Source organism: Cervus elaphus, chromosome 14 (assembly GCF_910594005.1).
Source record: "Cervus elaphus chromosome 14, mCerEla1.1, whole genome shotgun sequence".
Lineage (NCBI taxonomy): Eukaryota > Metazoa > Chordata > Mammalia > Artiodactyla > Cervidae > Cervus > Cervus elaphus.
In genome coordinates this window covers 22,774,160-22,797,543 of record NC_057828.1, presented here as the reverse complement: position 1 = coordinate 22,797,543, position 23,384 = coordinate 22,774,160, and the positions used below count along the sequence as shown (strand labels likewise).

The 23,384-nt window shown below is 42.2% G+C and overlaps 1 protein-coding gene across 7 annotated transcripts in view; it reads left to right on the top strand.

The window, feature by feature from the left end:
* The window catches only part of ESRRG (estrogen related receptor gamma), a 674,948-nt gene that overhangs the window by 143,642 nt on the left and 507,922 nt on the right, over positions 1–23,384 (top strand). The window lies entirely within an intron of this gene.

Sequence of the window (23,384 nt, the reverse complement as noted above, 5' to 3'; positions counted from 1 at the left end):
GGGCTTGACAACCCACTCCAGTATCTTGCCTGGAGAATCCCATGGACAGTGGAGCCTGGTGGGCTACAGTCCATGGGATTGCAGAGAGTCGGATGTGGCTGAGCATGCATGCACATGCAGGTAACTGGGGCTATGTGGTCCCTAGAGAGTGAACCTGAGTGGTTCACACAAAAGTCCTATTCACAGTTTTCTCTTTTCTGATGCTTGATGTGTCCTCCCACAAGAAAGGGTCATAGATCATCACAGGTAATAGTGTGTGATGATTTGAGTAGCCCGCAGGAAAGGAAGGTACACTGGCTCCAGTCCATGGTTCTTGGATTGCGTGAACCAATTCAACATGAATGTCCATGTTTGGTAACGTTTCCTGAAATAGGCTTCAAAGGCTGAGTAGCACCCAGGTTCTCTTAGTGGTCACTTACCATTTTCTCATGTATTTTTCATAAATCATATACATTTACCAGAACTTATTCTAAAATCATTTATATTTTTCTTACTTGTCCAATAACTTGGGGTTTATGAGCTCTCAGTGTTCATTTCATGCTGTAGGAAGGAATATTTCTACTTATGCTTATAAATAGAGTGATTAGGAGTAGACTCATCTATGCGCACTGCTGAGACTGAAATCACTGAAAACTGATTCTTAATTGTGATAATATAAATAATAAAATGTGAGCAAAATGCTAAATTATGTAGGGATAATGGGACAATAGAAATTATTGTAAGTGGCTTTACAGTTGCAAAATGAAGTAATGTCTAGATAAAATATGCCATTTTCAAACCTAATTTTAGACCAGTATCGCTCAGTGAAATGAGGTTAGTGTAGTAAAATAATAAGAATATAATTGTCCCACATCCAAACAAGAATGGCAAAGGTGTAAGAAAAGCATGTTAACATTTGAAAGTTCATTTTTAGTTTCTTTTGTTTTTGTTTTTCCCCTTTGTCCTAACTTTTTCCTGCAGCTTTAAGAAGTGGAGAGTCACAGACAATGTTAGTATCAATTCTTCAGGTAAATCATCTCTTTTACATTTTAGATATTTAGCTTTTCTTGCATTTTATTATAAGAAACAATTGCTTGAAAATAGGGTCTTTGTTTCATAAGAGGTTAGCTGCTTCCACTTGCAATCACGATCCTTTGTGATATTAAAATTAGCTCTTTAGCAGGAACTCTGATGTCACCAAGGTGGAGATGCGGCAGCAGTAAGTAGCAAGGGGATCAATCCTTAGGAAACAAAGATCCTGTTTTCATGCAAATACCTTCAGTGATTAGAAAAGGGAGAAAAAAAAAAATGAGCATGGGTAGAAGAGCTCTTGGTTTTACGTTTCTAGAGAAATTGCTGCATGCTATTTGGCCCTGCAAACCGATGACCTTTACAATTCTCTCAAGGTTAATGGTGTCCAGGAAAATGGTAGTGTAATAATTTGGGTTTCTGGGATGTCCCACTGACTTAGAGTGTGTGTCCCTCAAATTTGCCAGCATTTTGTTCGGTGGAGGAGGGTGGTATTGATTATAAAAATGTATCTGAAATCCCTCTGTCCTTATTGGAAACTCCTATTTCAAATCATGCAAAGTGTATGAGCAAAGATGACCTCAGTGGGGAAATTGTATACATTCTCTCTTTTATTCAAATTAAATAGGAGAGCTAAAACTTGTAGCCCAAATATAAAATAGCAAAGGATATTTTTTTTTTTTCCAGGAAATCTCTAGCGTAATATCAGAACTCTTCAAGCCTAAGATATTTATAGCCAGCATATGTCAAAAGTTGGGGATTCAGGGACTTCCTTGGTGGCCCAGTGGTTAAGACTCTGCGCTCCCACTGCAGGGGAATACAGGTTCCATCTCTGGTTGGGGAACTTAAGATCCCGCAGGCTATGTGGTGTGGCCAAGAACAAAACAGCAGCAACAACAAAGTTGGGAATTCAGTAGGACCTTGTTACTGAAATATGCATCTAAAAGGTCTGGTCTCTGTCTCCTGGTGGACAGCAAAGTGATGGTGTTCACTCCTGTGCTGAGAGTCTGGGGAGGAAGAGCAGGATGTGGGTGTGTGTTTCTGCCCACGGGGCTCCACATGAAGTATCTGCTAGCTTCCTGCATGACTATCCTCCTGGTGGTCGACTCCGCAGGGCCACTTCCAGGAGCTCTTGTGAGGCCAAGTGTTTGGGTGTTATCAGGAGGGGCTCATTATACCCAGGGAATCAATTTAGAATGACTTTAATGGGATTGGGAGTCAAACTGCAGTCTAGCCCTATGACAAAGAGAATTTAAAGTACCCTGTATTTATTATGCCTTTCTCTCTTTAATTACATCTGTCTTTAATATTCTACTGTTAGCTCCTTTAATGTTTTTCTTCTCCACGTTTTTGGCATTTTTATGATTTGCAGTTCCATTCTAAATGGGCACATGTCATAATGTCATCTAATTCTATTGAGAAAGATGCCCCCGTTTCCTGTGGCTTTTGTCCAAGCCACACTATTACTTTTGATTCTGATTTTTTTTTTTTTTCACAGATTAAGTAGGCTGTGCAGTATAAAGCAGAAGATTCTTTCCAATTTTAAGAAGATTTAATGCTTTCTTTTGCAGTCTCCTTGGGGGCATTGGTGACGTGTTTGACAGTCAGGTCCTTCACACCTAATGCGGGGTCTGGCCACTGAGAGTACTTAGTGATTGTTAGTCGAATACATGAGCGAATGAATGATATCAACATTCTAATCACATACTATTCTTAATATTAATATAAAATCGAGTTTTGCTTTCAGTTGACTGGGCTGGGGAAGGGCCCAGCCCTTTTGGAGTGTAATGAATACATAACATGTTAGACTGGAGATCCAAGTTCAGGTATCTTTTTAAAACTTTTCACTTTATATTGGAGTATAGCTCATTAACAACGTTGTGTTAGTTTTAGGTAGACAGCAAAGGGACTGAGTCATACATATGCATGTATCCATTCTCTCTGAAACTCCCATCCCATCTCGTCTGCCACAGACATTGAGCAGAGTTTCCTGTGCTATACAGTACGATCTTGTTGATTATATATTTTAAATATAGGAGTACGTACATGTCCATCCCAAATTCCCTTACTGGCCCTTCCCCCAACCTTAACCCTTTAACCACAAGTCTGCTCTCTAAGTCTGCGAGTCAGTTTTTGGTTTGTAAATAAGTTCATGTGTATCATTTATTTTTAGATCCTGCCTATAAGGGATATCATGTGATATTTCTCTTTCTCTGACTTACTTCACCCTGATGCTGGGAAAAATTGAAGGCAGGAAGAGAAGGGGACGACAGAGGATGAGATGGTTGGATGGCATCACCAACTCAATGGACATGAGTTTGAGTAAACTCTGAGTTGGTGAAGGGCAGGGAGGACTGGTGTGCTACAGTCCATGGGGTCGCAAAGAGTTGGATACAACTCAGCAACTGAACTGAACTGAACTGACTGACTTCACCCAGTATGACCAGTAAAAAATACTTTAACCTTTTTGGATATTCCTTGTTTTTTCCTCACTCATTCATTCACTGATCTAGTCAACTGTCAAAATAAGACCCCTGCTGAGTGCAAATTACCTTATCACACTGTCCCCTCTTTCCTTTTCCTTACCTATTCTTTTGTACTTCTCCTCTGATTTGTCCACATATTTCTTTTGATGTTCACTCTTCTTTTTCCTTGTGTCTTACCTTTCTTTCAGTGATCCAATGGATTCCATTATCTTCAGATAAGATCTTGCCTAAAACTCTTCAAGCACAGGATAAATTGCTCTTTTAAAAAAGTAAATAAAAGCCCTCCCCAAGAGACTAGTATTTGATTTTCCTTAGTAACCTACCTCTCGAATCCTGGCTTGCAGTGGTGGTCCTCTTTCCATTTCTGTTGTTCTTTGCTTTATATGCAGAGAGGTCTATACCAAGATGAAAAAATAAATAGGATGTGACTAGGACACAAGGTTGGTTTATAATAGAACAAACAAGGTAGGAGGAATACAGTCATGAAAGAGAAAATGCTGTAAGCCATTTAAAAAATTTCTGAACTCATTTATTTATTTATTAAAATAAACCACAGGTACCATATTAGTGTGGGGAAGGATATGGCAACCGGCTCCAGTATTCCTGCCAGGATAATCTCATGGACAGAGGGGTCTGGTGGGCTAAAGTCCATGGGGTTGCAAAGGGGTAGACACAACTTAGCAACTGAACAACAATATTAATGACTAGGGATTCAACAGTGAGCAAGGATCAGCCCCTCCTAAAGGGGATAATATTCGGCTATAGTGTAGTGCATTCTGTGCTAGGGCTATATGAATGACACCCAACTCAGGACTTGGAAGGGTGAGGTTACACCTTTGAAAGAAATGACAGTTACACTGAGTCAAGAGGATGCTTTCATAGTAATGAGGAAACATGGTGGAAGGCAGAAATACAGACCTGGCAGTTGGAAGCATCACAAGAATGGACACAATTGGGGTCTGTGGTTTCTGTGATGTGAACACACGGTGGTGAAATCGTCAAGGTCTTATTGGCTGTTCTAGAAATATAGACCCTGTCTGGAAGCAGTGGGGAGCTGCGGAATGGTTTTAAGCAGGACAGTGGTGATCTGGAGTGTTCACAGAGAAGGACTAGCCTGCAAATCTCAGACAAGGACATAGGGGAAGGTTGCAGTATTCAAGGGGAGTGATGGTGGTCCCCCTTCCTAAGGGTGGACCTTAGGACATCACCTTAGGACATCACCTTCCTTCCTAAGAAGGTGATGATGTCAATGGAAATAAGTGATGAATTCAGGGTATGTGAAGAGTAGAGATGGATAAGCTATGCTGATATATAGGAGGCAAAAGATGGAGGAGGAGCAGGGGTGACGAGTGGCATTCAGTCTCTTGGGTTCTCGGGAAAGGTATGATTTCTGAGGAGTCATCTCAGTTGTCTTTGATCTTTAAGTGCAGGCTCGTGTTCCTGAAAGCCTCCAGATTGACATCCCTGAAGACGGGTGTCATCTTCTGTTTCGTCACAGTGCTGTTCATCGCAGTGAACAGCCTGGCTGGCTTCTGAAGGTGCTCTCGTCTGCTTGCAGAAATCCGGCACAGCGAGAGCCGGACCACGGAGGGGTGTAGGCACATTCTTTAAGTTGTTGAACAGTTTTGATTGAATTGAGTGTTGTGAGATCAATGGTTACAATATCTGTCTTACTGTCCCTTATGGATGAATTTGATCAAAATAGTTGTACCAGGATATATGTATGTGTGTGTTGATGTGTGTATGTGCATGCATATGTTTATATATGTGCATCTACCGTGTGCATGTGAGTGTGTTTGGAGTGTATCTATATACAGATGTGTCTCTTCTGGTTCCCCTATCACTGGGAGGATTTCAGTGCCTCTGAGATGGTGGTGGTCCTTTGTGATGTGGGGAACTAGAAACTGGGAACCAGAGAGGAACCATTGATCCATTTCCCCAAAAGAACACCAAGCAGTTCTCAGTTATAATGATTTTTGTTCACTGCTAAAAGTCAGGACTAAATTTGAACTGGTGACTCCATAGCCCATTACCAATCCCCTGAGATGTGTAATCCACTTTAAAGATACATTTTAAATAGCCTACTATGGGAAATGTAGTTAGCAGGCTCAGAGATATGCTTCTATTTCAGAACTCTCAGACATGCACTCACAGATTTAAGAAAGAAATCTTTGCAAGAAGTAAAATGCGCATGAAAGAGATGATTCATTTTATTAGAGCAATTAAAACATTGGCTCCTGTTTGCATCCATCACCCTCCTGGAATAAAAATATATTGGAGAAAAAGCTATATTTACCTGGAGATAAAATTTAAAATATAAGGAAGATAAAAGTCCATTTTTTTTTTCTGAAAGAAGTAACTGAAAAAAATCTGCTGTAAGTTATAATTCAGGCAGAACCTCATCATTATGGACCAGGAGCCTGAGTGAGGTCATTGTGGAACTGGAGCCAGAGTGAGCGCAATCTCTACCCAATATTTTTTGAGGCACAAGTGTAGCCAGGAGTGAGTCATTCAACAGGGTACCTCAGAGGTGGAGGGTCTTGGATATAAATGGGCAAGACTGCGGCACAGGAAAATCCGTCACCTTAACCTTGGATGTGCCATCGCCGTCTCGGTGAGTTCACAGGAATCAGCCTCCCCGGTTCCAGTCCCCGCCTCAGGCCAGGTCCACGCTGCACTGATGCTTCAGGTGACTCAGAGAGGGCTCGTAAATCTCCAGATCTCTGCTCCCAAACTCCAAGTGATGTGACCTTTCCTTCTTGGGTGGCAGACATGCTATATAAAAATCACACGGGAAGTGGTTACTCCGTGTTGACTTTGCTCATTGTCTTCCGCTGAGAATGTGCCAGGGAGGAGGAAGCTGGAGACTCTGGTCCTCTCAAGGAAAGGTAGGGGAGGGGAGGGGAGGGCGGGGGGGAGGACTTGCCCTCATCTTGTTTGTTTTTTCAACATGTGTCAGTTTGGGGTACCAGAAGAGAGTGGGACTTAGGGAGATACAGGTGCAGTCTCTTGGGGCTAAACATACTAATTTGCAGAGCTGTTTTAAAGGGTGAGTGAAATCATTCATTCATTCATCAGCTGTTTATTCAGTTTTTACTAAACTGCTCAAGAACCAAAAGTGAATAGTATAAAGTCACTGCTCTCATGGAACTCACTTTCTAGATTTAAGAAATGATTGGACAAGTAAATATACAAAATATCAGCAGGTGGGTGATAAAGCAAGGTAAAGAGTGAGAGGAACCCAAGAGTGATGCTACTTTATTTTTTTTTATTTATTTTTTGAAGTATAGTTGATTTACATTGTTATATTAGTTGCTATTATACAGGAAAGCAATTCAGTTTTATATATAGATACATACATATTCTTTCAAATATTTCTTTCCATTTTAGTTTATCTCTGTGCTATATAGTAGGGCCTTGTTGTTTATCTGTTTTTAGTATAATCTGCTAATCCCAAATTCCTAATTTATCCTTTCCCTCTTTCCCCGTTTGATAAGGGTAAGTTTGTTTCCTATGTCTGTGAGTCTATTTCTGTTATGTAAGTAAGTTCATTTGTGTCATTTTTTAAAATTCTCTGTATAAGTGATATGGTGTTTGTATCTGTCCCTTGACTTACTTCACTTAGTATGATAATCTCTGGGTCCATCCATGTTGTTGCAAATGGCATTATTTTGTCCTTTGTTATGGCTGAATAATATTCCACTGTATATTTGTATCACATCTCCTTTATCTTTTTGTCTGTTGATGGATATTTAGGTTGCATTCATATCTTGGCTGTTATAAAAAGTGCTGCAGTGAGTCTTGGCTGCTGCTGCTGCTGCTAAGTCGCTTCAGTCGTGTCCGACTCTATGCGACCCCATAGACGGCAGCCCACCAGGCTCCTCTGTCCCTGGGAGTCTCCAGGCAAGAACACTGGAGTGGACTGCCATTTCCTTCTCCAGTGCATGCATGCATGCTAAGTCGCTTCAGTCGCGTCCGAATCTGTGTGACCCTCTGGACAGTAGCCCTCCAGGCTCCTCTGTCCACAGGATTCTCCAGGCAAGAATACTGGAGTGGGTTGCCATTTCCTTCTCCCAGTGAGCATTGAGGTACATGTATATTTTCCAGTGAGAGTTTTTACCAGATGTATGCCCAGGAATGGGATTGCTGGATCATCTGGTAACTCTCTTTTTTAGTTTTTAAGGGAACGTCCATACCGATCTCCATAGTGACTGCACCAGTCTGCATTCCCGTGGTGCAACTTTGCATGCATGTGTGCTCAGTCGCTCAGTTGTGTCTGACTCTTTGCGACCCCATGGATTGCAGCCCGCCTGGCTCCTCGGCCCATGGGGTTTTTCAGGCAAGAATATTGGAGTGGGTTGCTGTTTCCTCTTTCAGGGGATCTTCCCAACACAGGGATCCAACCTGTGTCCCTCAATGTCTCTTGCATTGGCAAGCGGGTTCTTTACCACTAGTGCCAGCCCTGCTGCTACTTTAGATGTGGAAAAGGAAGTCTGGGTGCAGGAGGTGACATGATACTGTGATCTCCCGTGTTAAGTGGGGAGTACAAGGAAGTATCTAGCACCGTGCTTGGCACCTGATTAGCAATTAATCAGTGGTCACTGTTGTTCTAATCCCCATCATCATAATCCTTGGTCATAATGTTTCTTGTGTGCATCTTTGAAATTTTGGGAGCCTGTAAAGTCTTATAGGAAGCTCTATTTAGAATGTACTTAGCACTCTGTATCTGTATATATAAATATGCTTTGTTATTTTCAGTTACATTTTAACTTTGGAGATAGCTAATAATATTTAAAGGAAAATCAGCAAAAGCTGATTGTTATATGTGGTTAAATATTTTGCAATTTCCTCCCCCCACTTCAGTACATTACTTGCCCACCTACTTTGTGTCAGACATTGTGCTAGGCACTGGCAAGCAAAAATGTAAAACTGAGTCTTGGCCCTCAAGAAGCTTGGAATCTTTTTTTTTTTCCTTCCCTAAAAATTCATCACTCATGTATTCTTTGTTTGACTCAAACCTGCAGGAGAGTTTATATGCTGACAAGGCTTTAGAGAGTTTAGAAAAAAACAAGTTGCATTTGAGTGTTAACTTTGATGTTTGTTTAGTTCTATAAAATATGTAAGAGGTCTGTCCATTAGTGAGTAAGACTTTCAAAAAGCTTTCAGAATCTCATGTCACAAGTCGTCGTTAAGTATTGCTACAGGGGAGTCACAGAGACTGACAGCTTGGAAACTTAAGCACAGTATGTGGTTTAGTATGTGTGGCCAAAGCGAAGCCCCCATTCCTATCTTAATTGAGGTCATGCAGGGCCAGCTGATTCATTCGGTCTGAAAAGTCCAGGCTGCATGGGAATCTGCAATCCACTTGACGATACTCTATTATCCTTTGGCCTTTATAAGCAGCATATCACACCCTGTCTGGGGAAAGTTGGGGATGAAAATCTCAGCCTAGGTATAGTTCAGTGATGGAATGAAGTGGGATTTATACCAGAGAGACACATATGGGGTGCATGAAGTGGCACAAATAAAACACACCTGGAAATTGCTTTCCAGAGTCTATTTTTTCTTGTTTGTTAGTCCGTAAGTTTACTTTGGTAGCAAGCGTGGCACCTACTCAGAGAAGTCTGTATTGATTCTGTTGCTGAGCCAGACTTCAGTCCACTCTCCTGCTCACAGCAAAGCCAGTCTGCTGACACCAATCTATTGTGTTGAAGGAAAGTGCAGTGTTTATTGAAGACACCAAGCAAGAAGTCCAGGTCACTAGTGCTCAGAAGGCCTGGACTTCTCGATGGCTTTCAGGGAAAGGTTTTTAAAGACAGGATAAGGGAGTGCCTTTCAGGGATTGTGATCAGCTCATGGACATTCTTCTGATTGGTTGGTGGTGAAGTAAGTGGGAGTCAGCATCATCAACCTTCTGATTCCAACTGGTCTGAGGTTCTCCATGCTTGTGGGCAGCATGCAATGAATAGAATGTCTTCCACCTGGTGGGGGTTTCAATGTCTGCAAAACAGTTCAAACCAGGTGGCTGAGAATATTACCTATAGTCCTTGAGGAGGCTCTAAAGGACTTTGCTTAATGGCTAAACTGTTATTATTTTGTCTTGTTTGACTGTGTTCCTTTGCTTCTGCATTTTCTCACTTCTCTAATTAAATTTATTCTTTGGGACTCAGGGAAGGCTTGGGAGGCTAAAAGTTTTCTACAGACCAGAGGCAGGCAGAGGCCATAGGGAGGGGATGGGGGGATGTGTCCTGGGAAGGCCCCATAGCGTCCTGCTCACTTACAATTCTTAACCATGGCTTTTCACACTCTGCCTCCTTTCTCTGCTTTTTGCTCTTCAGAGGAACATTCTTTTCTATTCACCTACCCTATCCTATTCTGTAGTTCTCTGTCAGGAATACATTTACATTTTCCTTGGATGTCTCCCCCTTTTGCTGTGTAAGACTTGTGAGGGAAAGAACATTGTCTTGTTCACATTTTTTAAATTGGGTATATAGTAACTTTGCAATGTTGTATTGGTTTCTGCTATACAATGAAATGAATCAGATATATACATATATATCTATATACACACACATACACATATATATATCTGTATGTGATATACACATATACATATCTGATTTACACATACAGATATCCCCTCCTTCTTGAACCTACCTCCCCACCCACCCCTCGCGTTCATCACAGAGCACCAGGCCGAGCTCCCTGCACTATACAGCAGGTTCCCGCAGCTATCTGTTTTACACACTTTCTGCGCTTAGTCGCTCAGTCATGTCAGACTCTTTGCTTCCCCATGGACTGTAGCCCACCAGGCTCCACTATCCATGGGGATTCTCCAGGCAAGAATACTGGAGTGGATTGCTGTGCCCTCCTCCAGGGCATCTTCCCTACCCAGGGATTGAACCCAGGTCTCCCACACTGCAGGCAGATTCTTTACCATCTGAGCCACCAGGGAAGCCTGTTTGACACTTGGTAGTGTATATGTGTCAATGCTGATCTCCCAGTTCGTCCCACCCTCTCTCTCCCCTCCCACCGTGTCCACACATCCATTCGCTACATCTGTGTCTCCATTCCTGCCCTGCAAGTAGGTTCATCTGTACCATTTTTCTAGCTTCCGCATGTATGTGTTAACAGATGGTATTTGTTTTTCTCTTTCTTACTTCACTTTATATAACAGACTCTAGGTCCATCAACATCTCTCCAAACGACCCAATTTCATTTCTTTTTATGGCTGAGTAATATTACATTTTAAAAGACCCTGATGCTGGGAAAGACTGAAGGCAGGAAGAGACGATGAGATGGTTGGATGGCATCACCAACTCAATAGACATGAGTTTGGGTAAACTCTGGGAGTTGGTGATAGCCAGGGAGGCCTGGCGTGCTACAGTCCATGGGTTGCAAAGATTTGGACATGACTGAGCAACTGAACTGAACTGAATATTCCATGAGATATACGTACCACATCTTCTTTATCCTTTCCTTTGTTGATGGACATTTAGGTTGTTTCCATATCCAGGCCATTGTAAATAGCGCTTCAGTGAACATTGGGGTGCATGTGTCCTTGTATGCTCAATGCGTGGTGCATAGTAGACTCTCAAATATTTGGGGAATTCGTGAGTTGTAGTTATGATGGCTAATGGCACAATAGCAATAACAACAAAAAACACCCCTTAGAGTTCAGGAGAGCTTGGTCAAGAACAGTCAAAACTCTGTAAAATCAAAGTCTTCTAATATTTGTTTAGACGGCAGAGAACTCGATGCTCTGTGTAGGAACACATGATGCAGTGATACATGAAGTTAACTCTTTCTAAACTTGATGATATCAAAATGGTACTATGGCCAAACATCAAAGGAACTATAGGGATGAGGTTAGTAAATTGTTTGCAGTGATTGTTTTAAAATATGTATGCTTTTGTTATTTTTTTAATTTTTGCAATTTAGATAAGGGGTATTATTATTCAGCTCTGACAATAAGGCTTATTGATTAAGATTACAAAGCATCAGTGTTCTGGGGTGAGGGGTGCACAATGAATAACACATGTTAATCTGTTCCAGAAAGTGTTACGCTCTTTTGGAAACATCATCTTTGCCTTTCATGCTATCCTTCAGGTTATGGACAGTTTGACCTAAGAGTAGACCCATGTAGGAAAAATCTCTGATGACATTTCTTGGTGAGTTCAGATAATCTTAAGACAATTGTGAGATATCAGAGATTTTCATAATGTTGCTGTAGATTATTTACATAGCTTGTTAATCATCCAGCTATTTTAATGACTGTTTCAACTCAGAGTCATTCTAAAGAGCTCAGGATCTCTCCTCTCCCCCTAAACTTCACTCCTTCACACACCGTTCATCTAGATTAAAGACATACCATCCTTCTCAGAAAGTAAATTTTAGGAAACTGTTCAAACATCTCAGCCATGACTGATACAGAACTTCCACCTCACTAACTCTTTCCAGTGGAGAATGTCTTGTAAACGCCCGTTATTGAAGCACAGGTGAAAACCCATGAAAATCAAGACAGCCTTCCTGGAAGCAGAAAACTGCAGGAGCACCCTTTATCTTAGAATACAAAGGAAAAGGTATGAGCTATCGCTGAGATGCTGGGTCTAAGTAAATAGTAACTGGGAATGGGACATTGTATGAAGGAAATCTGGTGCTCGATTTAAACGCACACTCATATATACATGTTATCAAAGAGTTGAGTTGCATTTTTTGGTTGGTGTTATCTTAGAAATCATATTTTTACCTACCTGATGAAAGATTTTGACATGAGAAAGGGTGATACCTTACCTAAATCTAGAAATCTCTTTTTGAGTAAGATACTCATGTCTGATACTTAGTTTCGTCTCCTTGACAAGAATTACCCACTCTGCCCTTTACAGACAAATAATTAAATACAAGCATTAGGCACTTGGGCGCACAAGGAAGCCTCCCTCTGCACCCTCTGGCTTTCATGTCTCATGGCAGAAGTGGGTTGTTGCCCTTCCAGTTAAAAGGCTGTGACTGAGGGGCCTTCCCTCTAGTAGAAAAAAAAAAAAAAAACCTTGAAGCACTCCAAAAACACATAAAAGGTGTTTTTGTTGTTCTTGTTCTTTATGCACGTTTATCTTCTAATTCACTTTTGTCTGAATAAGTATCCATAATAAATTTTTCCCTGAGCATGTGGTAAATTGCTAGGGACAAACAGGAGGGCTGACCAGAAGTGTCTGAAAGGCACAGGCAGTGGGGAAGATCCCAAGAGCAGCAAGTGTATAGAGACCAGAATCCGAGCCAGAGAAAGGTAAGAACATGAGGTTATCAAACCCAAAGAGTTACCCGAGAGGAGGAGCCAGGTGTGAATTGAATAGTCAAGCCATCAATTCAGAACCCACTGGATCCGAGGGATGTGGTGCTCAGACCAAAAAGTGGCAACTAAAATGAGGCTGGAGTCCAGTGCTGCACAGATGGGGAAGGTGGGGAAGGAGCCCCATAAAGCAGGCAGGAGGTGGGAGACAGTGGGCTTGTTACCTGGTTCCTGTAGGAACACTCAGCCTGAGCTTCAGAAACTACAGTATGAGAGGGCAAGTATGAGAGATCATGGGCAGAATCCAGGGTGAGACTAAAAATCAGTCTTTTACAAATAGTCCAAAAAGTCTTTGTGGTTTTCATGGAACCCCTAAATCCTGATGGTAAGTCATTTCCTCCCCCTAAGTTTCTTATTCAAACAGAGATGATGACGGACATGTATAGCCCTGGAGTTAACTATAATAGGTCATATAGTAGTAATTATGCAACTCTGGGTGTGTCTTTCTTTTCTTCCAAATGTGTCTTTTTCTCTGTTGAGGCTTAACTATCTCAGAGCCTTAGTTTGAATTCCAGCTGAAGCAGACCCCAAGGCACAGATTCAAGGGCAAGTAATTTATTTGGGAAGTGATCTCAGTAGAACAGGGAGGAAGGAAGACACAGAAGGGAAGGCAGCCAGTAAAGATTTTCATCATTAAGGAAGTTATAAGTGGAACTCAGTCCTGCTGGGAAACTCTGGGAAGCCTCAGAGTGGGCCCTCCAATAGGTGATAAGGATGAAATATTTGTTCCCCAGTTCTCCTGTCACTCATTGGTCAGGGCTGCTGTTGGACGTTGATTCCTGATACCTCAGGACTGCCATGTGGTTGTTGTTCAGTTGCTAGGTCATGTTGACTCTTTGTGACCCCAGAGTCTGCAGCATGCCAGACTCCTTTGTCCTCTACTATCTCCTGGAGTTTGCTCAAACCCATGTCCATTGACTCAGGGATGCTATCTAACCACCTCATCTTCTGCCACGCCTTTTTCTTTTTGCCTTCAATATTTCCCAGCCTCCAGATCTTTTCCAATGAGTTGGCTCTTTGCATTAGGTGACCAAAGTATTGGAGCTTCAGCTTCAGCATTAGTCCTTCCAGTGAATATTCAGGGTTTATTTCCTTTAGGATTGATCGGTTTGATCGCCTTACAATCCACGGGACTCTCAGGAGTCTTCTCCAGCACCACAATTCGAAAGCATCAGTTCTTCAGTGCTCAGCCTTCTTTATGGTCCACTTTATGGTCCAACTCTCACATCCATACAGGACTATTGGGAGAAACATAGTTTTGACTATATGGACTGCCATGTAGGCAAGCAGGTAAAAGCAATCATGGTGGCCACAGAATACCTCTTGGCAAAAATAAAATACAGATGATGACAGTTAAGTCAGCCTGTGTTGAATTGGTAAGGGAAGGAATATGGGCAAGATGGCCTTTGCTATGATAGATTGGAAAGGAGTATCTTCATCAAACTCTTGATCTGGACTCATCTTGGGGTTGGATGGGAAGCTAAGAAGAAAGCTTCAAGATTCCTTCACATGCTTTTCTCCCTTGAAATTAGATTTTCCCTTTAACGAAGATGTAGGCTTATAGTGGAGTCACATATTTTATTAAAGCATACACACTCTCAAGAGTTCCAAACCTTTAGCACTGGAAAGGTATCTCCAAGCAGGAAGGGGAAATTGGACCAGATAGCTTGGAATTTAGTCATCAAGGGAACAACTTTGCCTTTGCAATGTTTGGAGAAATTTGAACCACTGCCTGCTTCTCTAGCCTGGGCCTGGGCATGAGGTTTTCAGCATATTCTTTGGAGTCTTACTGACCAGCCTCTTCCAGTGTGTGGAGGTTCTTCTGGGAGGCAGATCTGTGAGCTGTAGAATCTCTTTACCAGGGACTCATCCCTGGGCTTCTCAGGTGGCGCTAGTGGTAAAGAACCCACCTTCCAATGCAGGAGACATGGTAGATGAAGGTTCAATCCCTGGGTTGGGAAGATCCCCTGGAGGGGGACACAGTGATGCACTCCAGTGTCCTTGCCTGGAGAATCCCATGGACAGAGGATCCTGGGGGCTACAGTTCATGGGTTTGCAGAGTCAGACACCACTGAAGGACTTAGCATGCATCCCTGTGTGGGTGGGAAAAGCCAGATGAATTGTAAAGTTGTCCAAAAGAACTTATTGCCCTATACCAGCCTCTGATTCTAATAAATATATTTTAAAGTTCAAAGTTTTTTCCTGATCTCTCCAACTGACCTGTCAGAGATCTGGTTTTGCAAAAGTAGCCTGCTGATCTGGCCCTGCCATCCAAGGGGGCCAAATCTACCATGGTTCTGAAATTAGACTCTCACTTCAGCCCAAGAGGAAGACATCATAATAATAAGGAATAATAGTATGGACACTGGTGATTTGTATGAAATTTTTCTTGAGTTTATTATTTAATAAAGACCATTCAGAAATAGATGAGTAAAAAAATGTCATTTATGTCACAGGTGAAAAAGCCACATATATGTATTAATGGAATTCATTCAGTGGTTTATGGACCCAAACTCCTCCTGGGACTTTACAAATCCACAGGCATATAGACCCCATCCATTTGACAGGAATGCAGATTAGTCACCAAATATTCCATGTGACTAGCCTAAAATTATGCAGAATTCTCCAGTGGGCTCACTTGGGGAGTCACTCGGAGACTCTTAGATAGCATAGAGCTTAGAAACGTTTTGAACGGAGACAGTTCAAAGGGTTTCAGCAATGTTGGTTGTGCTTTTTTCTGAACAGATGATTTTAGAGACACCTGGGTCTTACTCTCTGCACACAGAATCTTTGTAAACCCTTCATCTAGTCAGCACTTTCCCATTAGAGGAATGGTGAAAATGATCAGGTGTTGTCCCCCAAACAGATGTTTGTTTCTGCCAAAACATTGTAAAGAGCAACCATCTTGAAGATGTTAGAGGGGCAAATATTTGCAGCTGAAATATGTACTCTGCTTGTTAAGACTTGGCCAGGTAAACCTTTTATGTTTAGGGAATTATTATTTTGCATGAAGCCAGTGCCGACCAGTATGAACGGATCATCCTAACTAGTGAGTGTGGATGCAGCTTGGGATGAGATGGTCTTAATGCGATGGTAACAATTTATCTTGAGCTTGCAGTTCTTCAAAAGAAAAAAATATGTATATATATATATATATACAGAAGAGTATATTCCTGCCAGAGGTTCAGAGAAACCTGGACATAGCTCTTGTTTCTTTTGTTTCAGGAACAAAGTGGGAAATTTGTTGGAGTCCTGCACATGGGCAGCTTTAAATGTAGTCTTGCTCATTGGTTATTTATAGCTCATGGGCCTCTGCCCACCCCTGTTCTTATTATCTCCAGCCCCCCACCCCCACCACATCCCTATATTTAGATCTGAAGCATCATCTTCAGAGGCTGTGTGACCACAGCAAGACTGTGCCTCTGAGAAGCATGGCAGGATATGGGTTTTTTTGTTTTGTTTATTTTTGCCTAATGGAGAAGATAGCCATTTGGGATATTTTCACCTTCTGGGGGATAAGGCTTTGCTGTGGGTAAGAAACCCATAGCAGGTGGGATCTTTTTGACATTATTTTATAGAATGAAGCATTTTTGTACAATCTGGTATTTCTTGTAAAAAAAAAAAAAAAAGCAGTGCTATTGTATGTTACCAACTTTTGGGGAGTAGATTCTTTTTTTTAAATGTATGTCTGCAAGAGGGGCATCATTTTGTTCATACCTGGGTAAAGTAAAATTTTTAGCTAACAGCAAATTTTTTCATCCAGAAAATCTGTGATACCTGCAAAAGGAAATATTGGAAGATGTATCGGGAAATTACAATAATCAGAGAAAAAATAATCAATGCCACTGTGTTTGATACTGATTTTCATAGTACTTAAATGAGTGGTAAGCATATTTCACGTATTATTTTATCACCAGGTTATATATCAGGTATATAGTACCATTCCCAATTTAGAGGTAAGGAAGCTGAAGTTTAGAGAATTAAACAACTCATTCAGGATCCCTGAGCTGGTCAGGTTTCAAACTCAGGTGGCCAGACGCCTGGGCCAGTGCTTTGAACTATTCTCCTAATGCCCTTAGATGCAGTTCACTGATGGCTTGTGTCATTTTGTGTGTGTGAAGGCAAAATCAAAGATGATTGTGACCTTGGCATCCACTGGTCAGCAGAAAGGCCAGTGCATGTGACGTCATCCATTACACGGGCAGAGTCCTTGTCACTCATTAAACTCGAGGTCTTGATTCAGAAATATCGGCAAAGCCTATGTTGTTTATGGGGGAGTGGAGTTCTCTCCTACATTCTTTTGCTACTGAAAGCCAGTCATATGGCTGAAAAGAAGAAGTTTGCAAGCCACAGATTGGTTTTAAGTAAGGTGTTCTTCTGCCATGTACAGTTTTATTCCATTAGGATAATTTCTCTCCCTTTTCTCTGAGAGTGCTTGCTAAAACGACAGATCAACAGAAACGGCCCTTGTCACCCTCTGACCATATCCCCGTCCGTGAGCACGTGTGTTGAGATGATCTGACATTCTTTATATGGGGGAGAGGGGAAGGATACACTCCAGGTATGGGGGTGGGCTTTGTTTGTGGGGGACAAGAAAAGCAAACCGTGGGAGATAAGCTCTCAGGTCTTCTGTTTAGATCAGCATGTCCTTGTCCATCTAGGACAAATGACTTCAGCCTCGTCCCTTTTCAGAGCTGAAAAAGAGTACTCTCTTTTCTTTTTCGAAAAATGCCCAACTGATACCTGCATGTTTTCTCTCCAGTGAAAGGAGATGCTGTGGGGGTTGTATTAAAGAACTTGACATTTCACTCTCTTCTTCTTCAAGTGGCCCAGGGTGCAGCTAAGCTGTTGCAGACTCGCTGTCTAAGTTGCGTGTTTACAAAAAAAAAAAAAAGAAAACCCATTTTCTTAAAACCGGGGCAAAAATCCTGGCATTTTAGGAAAAGGTTTTCTCTGAAAGAGGGGGGAGGAAAAATATGGAGAATAATGAATTCATCAAGCTGAAAATGCACGAGGCAGCGAAGCGCTCAGGCTTCAACACACGGCAAATGGAAAGAGAGCTTCCATTACTGTTGAGATGCACAGACACAGCCCCGCTAATCGCTTGGTCATGCTTGGGAGACACTAAGTCATCACAGGCCATGACATGGTGAGAACAGGGTGCCAGGGGTTTGTTGTAAGAAAAAATTGTTGATTTAACATCCATAACCAGCAGCACTGGCTTCCCGGACCCTCATCCTCAGATGACAGGCCTTGGTGGGAAGAATGCTTGTGCGTATGCCTGCTTAACCCTTTAGGTTCAACACACTTGGAAACCGTATGGGTAGTGAAAAATGTGTGGACTAATTGATTTCTTGAACCAAGTTGTTAATTCCTATTTATTTCTACCGTTTGTTGTCTCCTATAGGGTGATGAGTAGTATTCAGGGTAAAATTATAGCTAACATTTATTGAAGAGTTGCTTCACGCAGAATGCCATTTTGAGTTATTTACCTGTGTTCCCCTGTTGCATCATCATAGCAGCCCTGTGAAATTGGATACCAGAGTTGTCTCCATTTTATAGAACTAGGTAGCCTGTCCAAGGTCTCACAGCTAAAGAGGAAATTTGGAACTGAGGTTGTCTTACTGCAAAGCCTGTACTGTTGACCACGGTGCCTTGAATGTGATTATGCCCTTTGAGAAGTTCAGTGAAACCAGAGGACAAATTAGTGGAAGAGACAGAGTGTGCTTTTTCATTCTTTTAACATACTTATTGCTGAATACTGTGTTGAAGGTACGGGCTTCCCTGGTGGCTCAGTGGTAAAGAACCTGCCTGCCAATGCAGGAGACTTGGGTTCAATCCCTGGGTCGGGAAGATCCCCAGGAGAAGGAAATGGCAACCCATTCCAGTTTTCTTGCCTGGGAAATCCCTTGGACAGAGGAGCCTGGTGGGATACAGTCCATGGGGTCGGACACGACTGAGTGACTAACACTTTCACTTTCACTTTCACTTTCTCCTTAGCAACGAGCAACATGCACGTGCTTAAGGTAGAGTGGAAAGACTGACACACACGTAACTCCAACTTAGCGCCCTTCCTACTGTAATGGAAAGATGCATCAGGTCCAGGGTTGGCATGGAGGAAAAGTCAGCTCATCTCTGGGGATTGCTTTCATGGGCATGACTATATAATCAGTGGCTCGCATGTTATCTGGTTATTTTAGCAGGTACTCACTCCTTAAGATAGTCAGGAAAGGGAGCAAATGCATAACATTTGATCTGAGACTTTATGGAAAAAAGTAGTTTTCCTATGGAGCAGGTGGGAAAAGGCATTACAAGATGAGAGAAGAGGAGATGTAAAGGCAGGAGACCACCTGGAATGTTTCGGAAACTCTATTGACTCTATGTAGCTGGAGTGCAAAATGAAAGATGGTAGAGGGGAGGCGAAAGAGGAAGCCAGGTTTGTTCAGTTAATAAGAGTTATCACTGACACCGTGTACCATGCAGTAAGCTGTGGATGTACCTGGAGGATTGAGGATACCTTTGAAACCATGTGAGACTGTAGAGGGGTGGTCCAGTTGAGGTTGGGGAAGCAGTACCTTGGACGATGTATTGAAGGGTGTGACAGTTACTGAACCGGAGTCTATTGCAGTGGTCTTGGACAAGATTATCTGAATGTGAACTGGCACGGTGCCTGAAGAATCGGAGTAGTAGGATATACTTAAGCAGTGTTCAAAGAGACCAGTCATTTGTTAAATATGAGAAAAGAGGAGATAGATGGGAGGAACTGGGGATCTATTTCTGGTTTGAAAAAAAAATTAGTAAGTCATTAAGTTTTTAATTGAAATATAGTTGATTTACAATGTTAGTTCCAGGTGTATAGCAAAGTGATTCAGTTATATATATATATATATATATATATATATTCAGTTATACATATACACATATACTTTCAGATGCTTTTCCATTGTAGGCTATTAGAGGATATTAAATGCCATTCTCTGTGCTATATGGTAAATTCTTGTTTATTTTTTATACAGTAGTGTGTATCTGTTAATCCCATACTCCTAATTTATTCCCCCTTTTCCTCCTTAGTAATCTTATCTTCTATATCTGTGAGTCTGTTTATGTGTATTAAGTCACAATTAAACATTTTTTTCTGAAATTGGGCAGCTAACTATGCCTAATGTAGTGTAAATGATTTTATTTTTGTCATATTTTAGATTCCACATATAAGTGATATCATATGGTATTTTCTTTCTCTGTCTGACTTACTTCACTTAGTATGATAATGTATCTGTCCCTCCTTGTTGCTGCAGATGGCATTGTTTCATTTTTTATGACTGAGTAGTATCCAATTTTATACACACACACACATACCTCACCTTCTTTTTTCACATTCATCTGCTGATAAACACTTTGGTTGCTTCCATGTCTTGGCTACTATAAATAACACTGTAATAAGCCATTTATTTTATGAGAAATATAAGATTTGGAACAGACTTGGGTTAAAAATTGTGTGTTTAATTTGGTTAGATTTGCGCTTCCATGACACATGTATCTGGGGGTATCTGTAAGACAGATGAACATGCATGACTCAAAGTTAGGTAACATGGCTGTGTTTGAACAAGAGCCATCAACAGACCTGGGGCTTATTCCTAGTAAATTTTTCTAAGCAAGGTTTTCATTCCATGCATGGTGGTGTAACACGGCGGGCAAGTGTTAGTACTACACAAATAGGCAAGACAGAATAGGGTTAGGAGCCAATAGATGGGGCTATTAAAAGAAATTAATGAAAAAAGAGATTTGGGACTAAAGAGAAAGTTAGACTTTAAGTTGGGTGGAAAGAAAAGGAGGGAAACAATAGTTTTATATGGAAAAATCCTCAGGTTTAGCAATGCGATGTTTTAGAAGCTTCCTTTGGGAGATACTCATTTCAAATATTGGATTGTTTGGTTCTAGAGGGCGGTTTAGGAATTACCTTATAAGAAGTAGGGCCTCCATGAAACATGTGCATTTGTATTAAATCACTATTAAACCTTTTTCTGAAACTGGACAACTGACTATGCCTAATGTAAAATAAAATTTCAATTTTAACACCAATTATGAAACATTTATTATAGTCCTTATAATGGTGCCAGTCATAGTTCTCAGTACTTTGCACCTATTACTATTTAGTTTTCACAACACTACTGTGACATAGGGACTATTATTGTCCCCATTTTCCAGATGAGGAAACATGCACAGAATTTGAGTGATTTGCCAAGTCGCTGATAAATGGCTGATCCCGGCTTTTGAATCTAGAAGTTCTGGTTCCACTACTGTATGCTACATTGTCTCTCTAACGACCAGAAGACTCAAGAATCTAAGACTCTGGCTGTGACCAATCGTTCTGTCTCTTGTAAACCCCAAGTAATACGTATGCCTGGCACAGTGGTAAAGAATCCACCTGCAATGCAAGAGATGCACATTCAATCCCTGGGTCGGGAAGATCCCCGGAGAAGGGAATGGCCACCCACGCCAGTATTCTTGCCTGGAGAATCCCAGGCGGGCTACAGTCCGTGGGGTCACAAAGAGTCAGACATGACTGAGCCCCTGAGCGCAGATCACAGGATAGGGTAGGGGTAAGTGACCCTGTACTGGGATGTGTGTGCCGTGCCAAATTCCAAAGCCGCATCGGTAAATTCGGAGGCTGATTGTCCCAGAAGGCCCCTCCTGAATCACACATTTATAAGCTTCAAGGAAAAGCCCATGTGGCACATCCCCACCATAATCTGAGGAACTGGAGGAGATAGTGCCAGAGAACGGGGAGTGCTAGAGGGCCTTTTCAGTTGTTAAAATCTCGCCAGTCTAAGCTCTCTGGGTTAGCAGCCAAAATGTTCGGAATTTTCCATAACATCGTGTAGAGAAGCCCATGAACTTTTGGGCCAACCCAAGACATCTCTGTGTACACCTGGCTAGCTCCTAGGAGAAAAGGGAGAGGGCAGGGTGGGAAGGGGGGAGGGAGAGAGAGCAGGAAAGGGACTTCTCTAAGGTGGGCTGGCTCTTCAGACCTAACCAGTGAAGGAAAAGAGGCCCCAGCCCCTGTGTACTTGGTCACATCAGCTTTTACCCCCCTGAGTATTTCATCTCTTTAAGCACATTGCCTAATCAGCTCCAGGAAAAGAGGGAAGAGAGGAGACAATAAAGGAAAAAGAACTTGGACTTCTTCAAGGAGCCCAAATGGCCCACAGTTCCACTGGATGCACAGAAAAACCTTTCTTCTCAAGACAAGGTACCCGTCCGTTATGGAAGCAGGATGGGGTTTGTGCACGGGGATGGTTCTTTTTGCTGTGACAGTCACTGAGGGGATTGGCAGTCAGTAGCCTTGCACACAGTATTGGGGAGCAGAGGCCAGTATCAGTGCCTGCAATGGTATATAGCGACTGAAGGACAGATATTAGATGTGCCTTGGCAGCTCTGAGCCCACAATGTCCAGGAGAGCTTTCTTGATTCTAGTAAAATTTTGCTGTGCTTAGTCGCTCAGTCGTGTCCGACTTTCTGTGACCCCACGGACTGGAGCTCGCCAGGCTCCTCTGTCCATGGGGATCCTCCAGGCAAGAGTACTGGAGTGGGTTTCCATGCTCTCCTCCAGGGGATCGTCCCAACCCAGGGAATGAACGCAGGTCTCCCATATTGCAGGCGGATTCTTTATTGTCTGAGCCACCAGGGAAGCCCCTGGTAAATTAGGGTAGCGTATTTGAATAGAAGCCTTTTTATTCCCTGTGTGTGTGGGTTTTAATACCAAGTCTGTGTACCAGGTGGCACAGTGGTAAAGAATTCACCTGCCAATGCAGGAGACTCAAGACACATGAGTTTGACCCCTGGGTCAGTTGGGGAGATCCCCTGGAGGTGAAAACAGCCACCCACTCCAGTATTCCTGCCCTGGAAAATTCCACGGACAGAGGAGCCTGGTGGGCTACACAGTCCATGGGGTCACAAAAGACTTGGACACGACTGAGCACTCACGGCTTCACACAGCCATAACTGTGTACTGTAGGCAGGGAACTAGCACACTAGTTCTGTGAAGGCCAGATAATAAATATTTTCTGTTTCTATTCAAGTCCCCCATTGTAGTGCAGAAGCAGCCTTAGTTATGTAAATGAATGAGCTTGGCTATGTCTCAGTAGAACTTTCCTTTAAAAAGCAGGCGGAGGTGGAAGATGGAAGGGGCAGATTTGACTTCACAGTCATTTGCCGTCCCTCGTTTTGGGCAAATAACCTGACTTCCCCAGTGTCTCAGTCCATTCCTCCATTTGTTTAATTACTCTTACCCAGAAAGCCAGAAAATCGCAAATACCTGACTTAATAAATATTTCATAGAAGAAGGAAGGCTGGATGTAGAAGCCCCTGCCAGCTGTGGGACCTTGGCCTTGTACTTAATTCTGTTTTTAAGGAGTTTTTCAGCTCTCACATTCTTTGCAGAAGAGTTTGAGAAAGTGCTCTCCAAATACCAGACAAAATTAAGCCTGTCAGTGTCATTAAAAGTTTCTTTCCAAACCTATTCCACCTCACTTTTATCTTAAAAA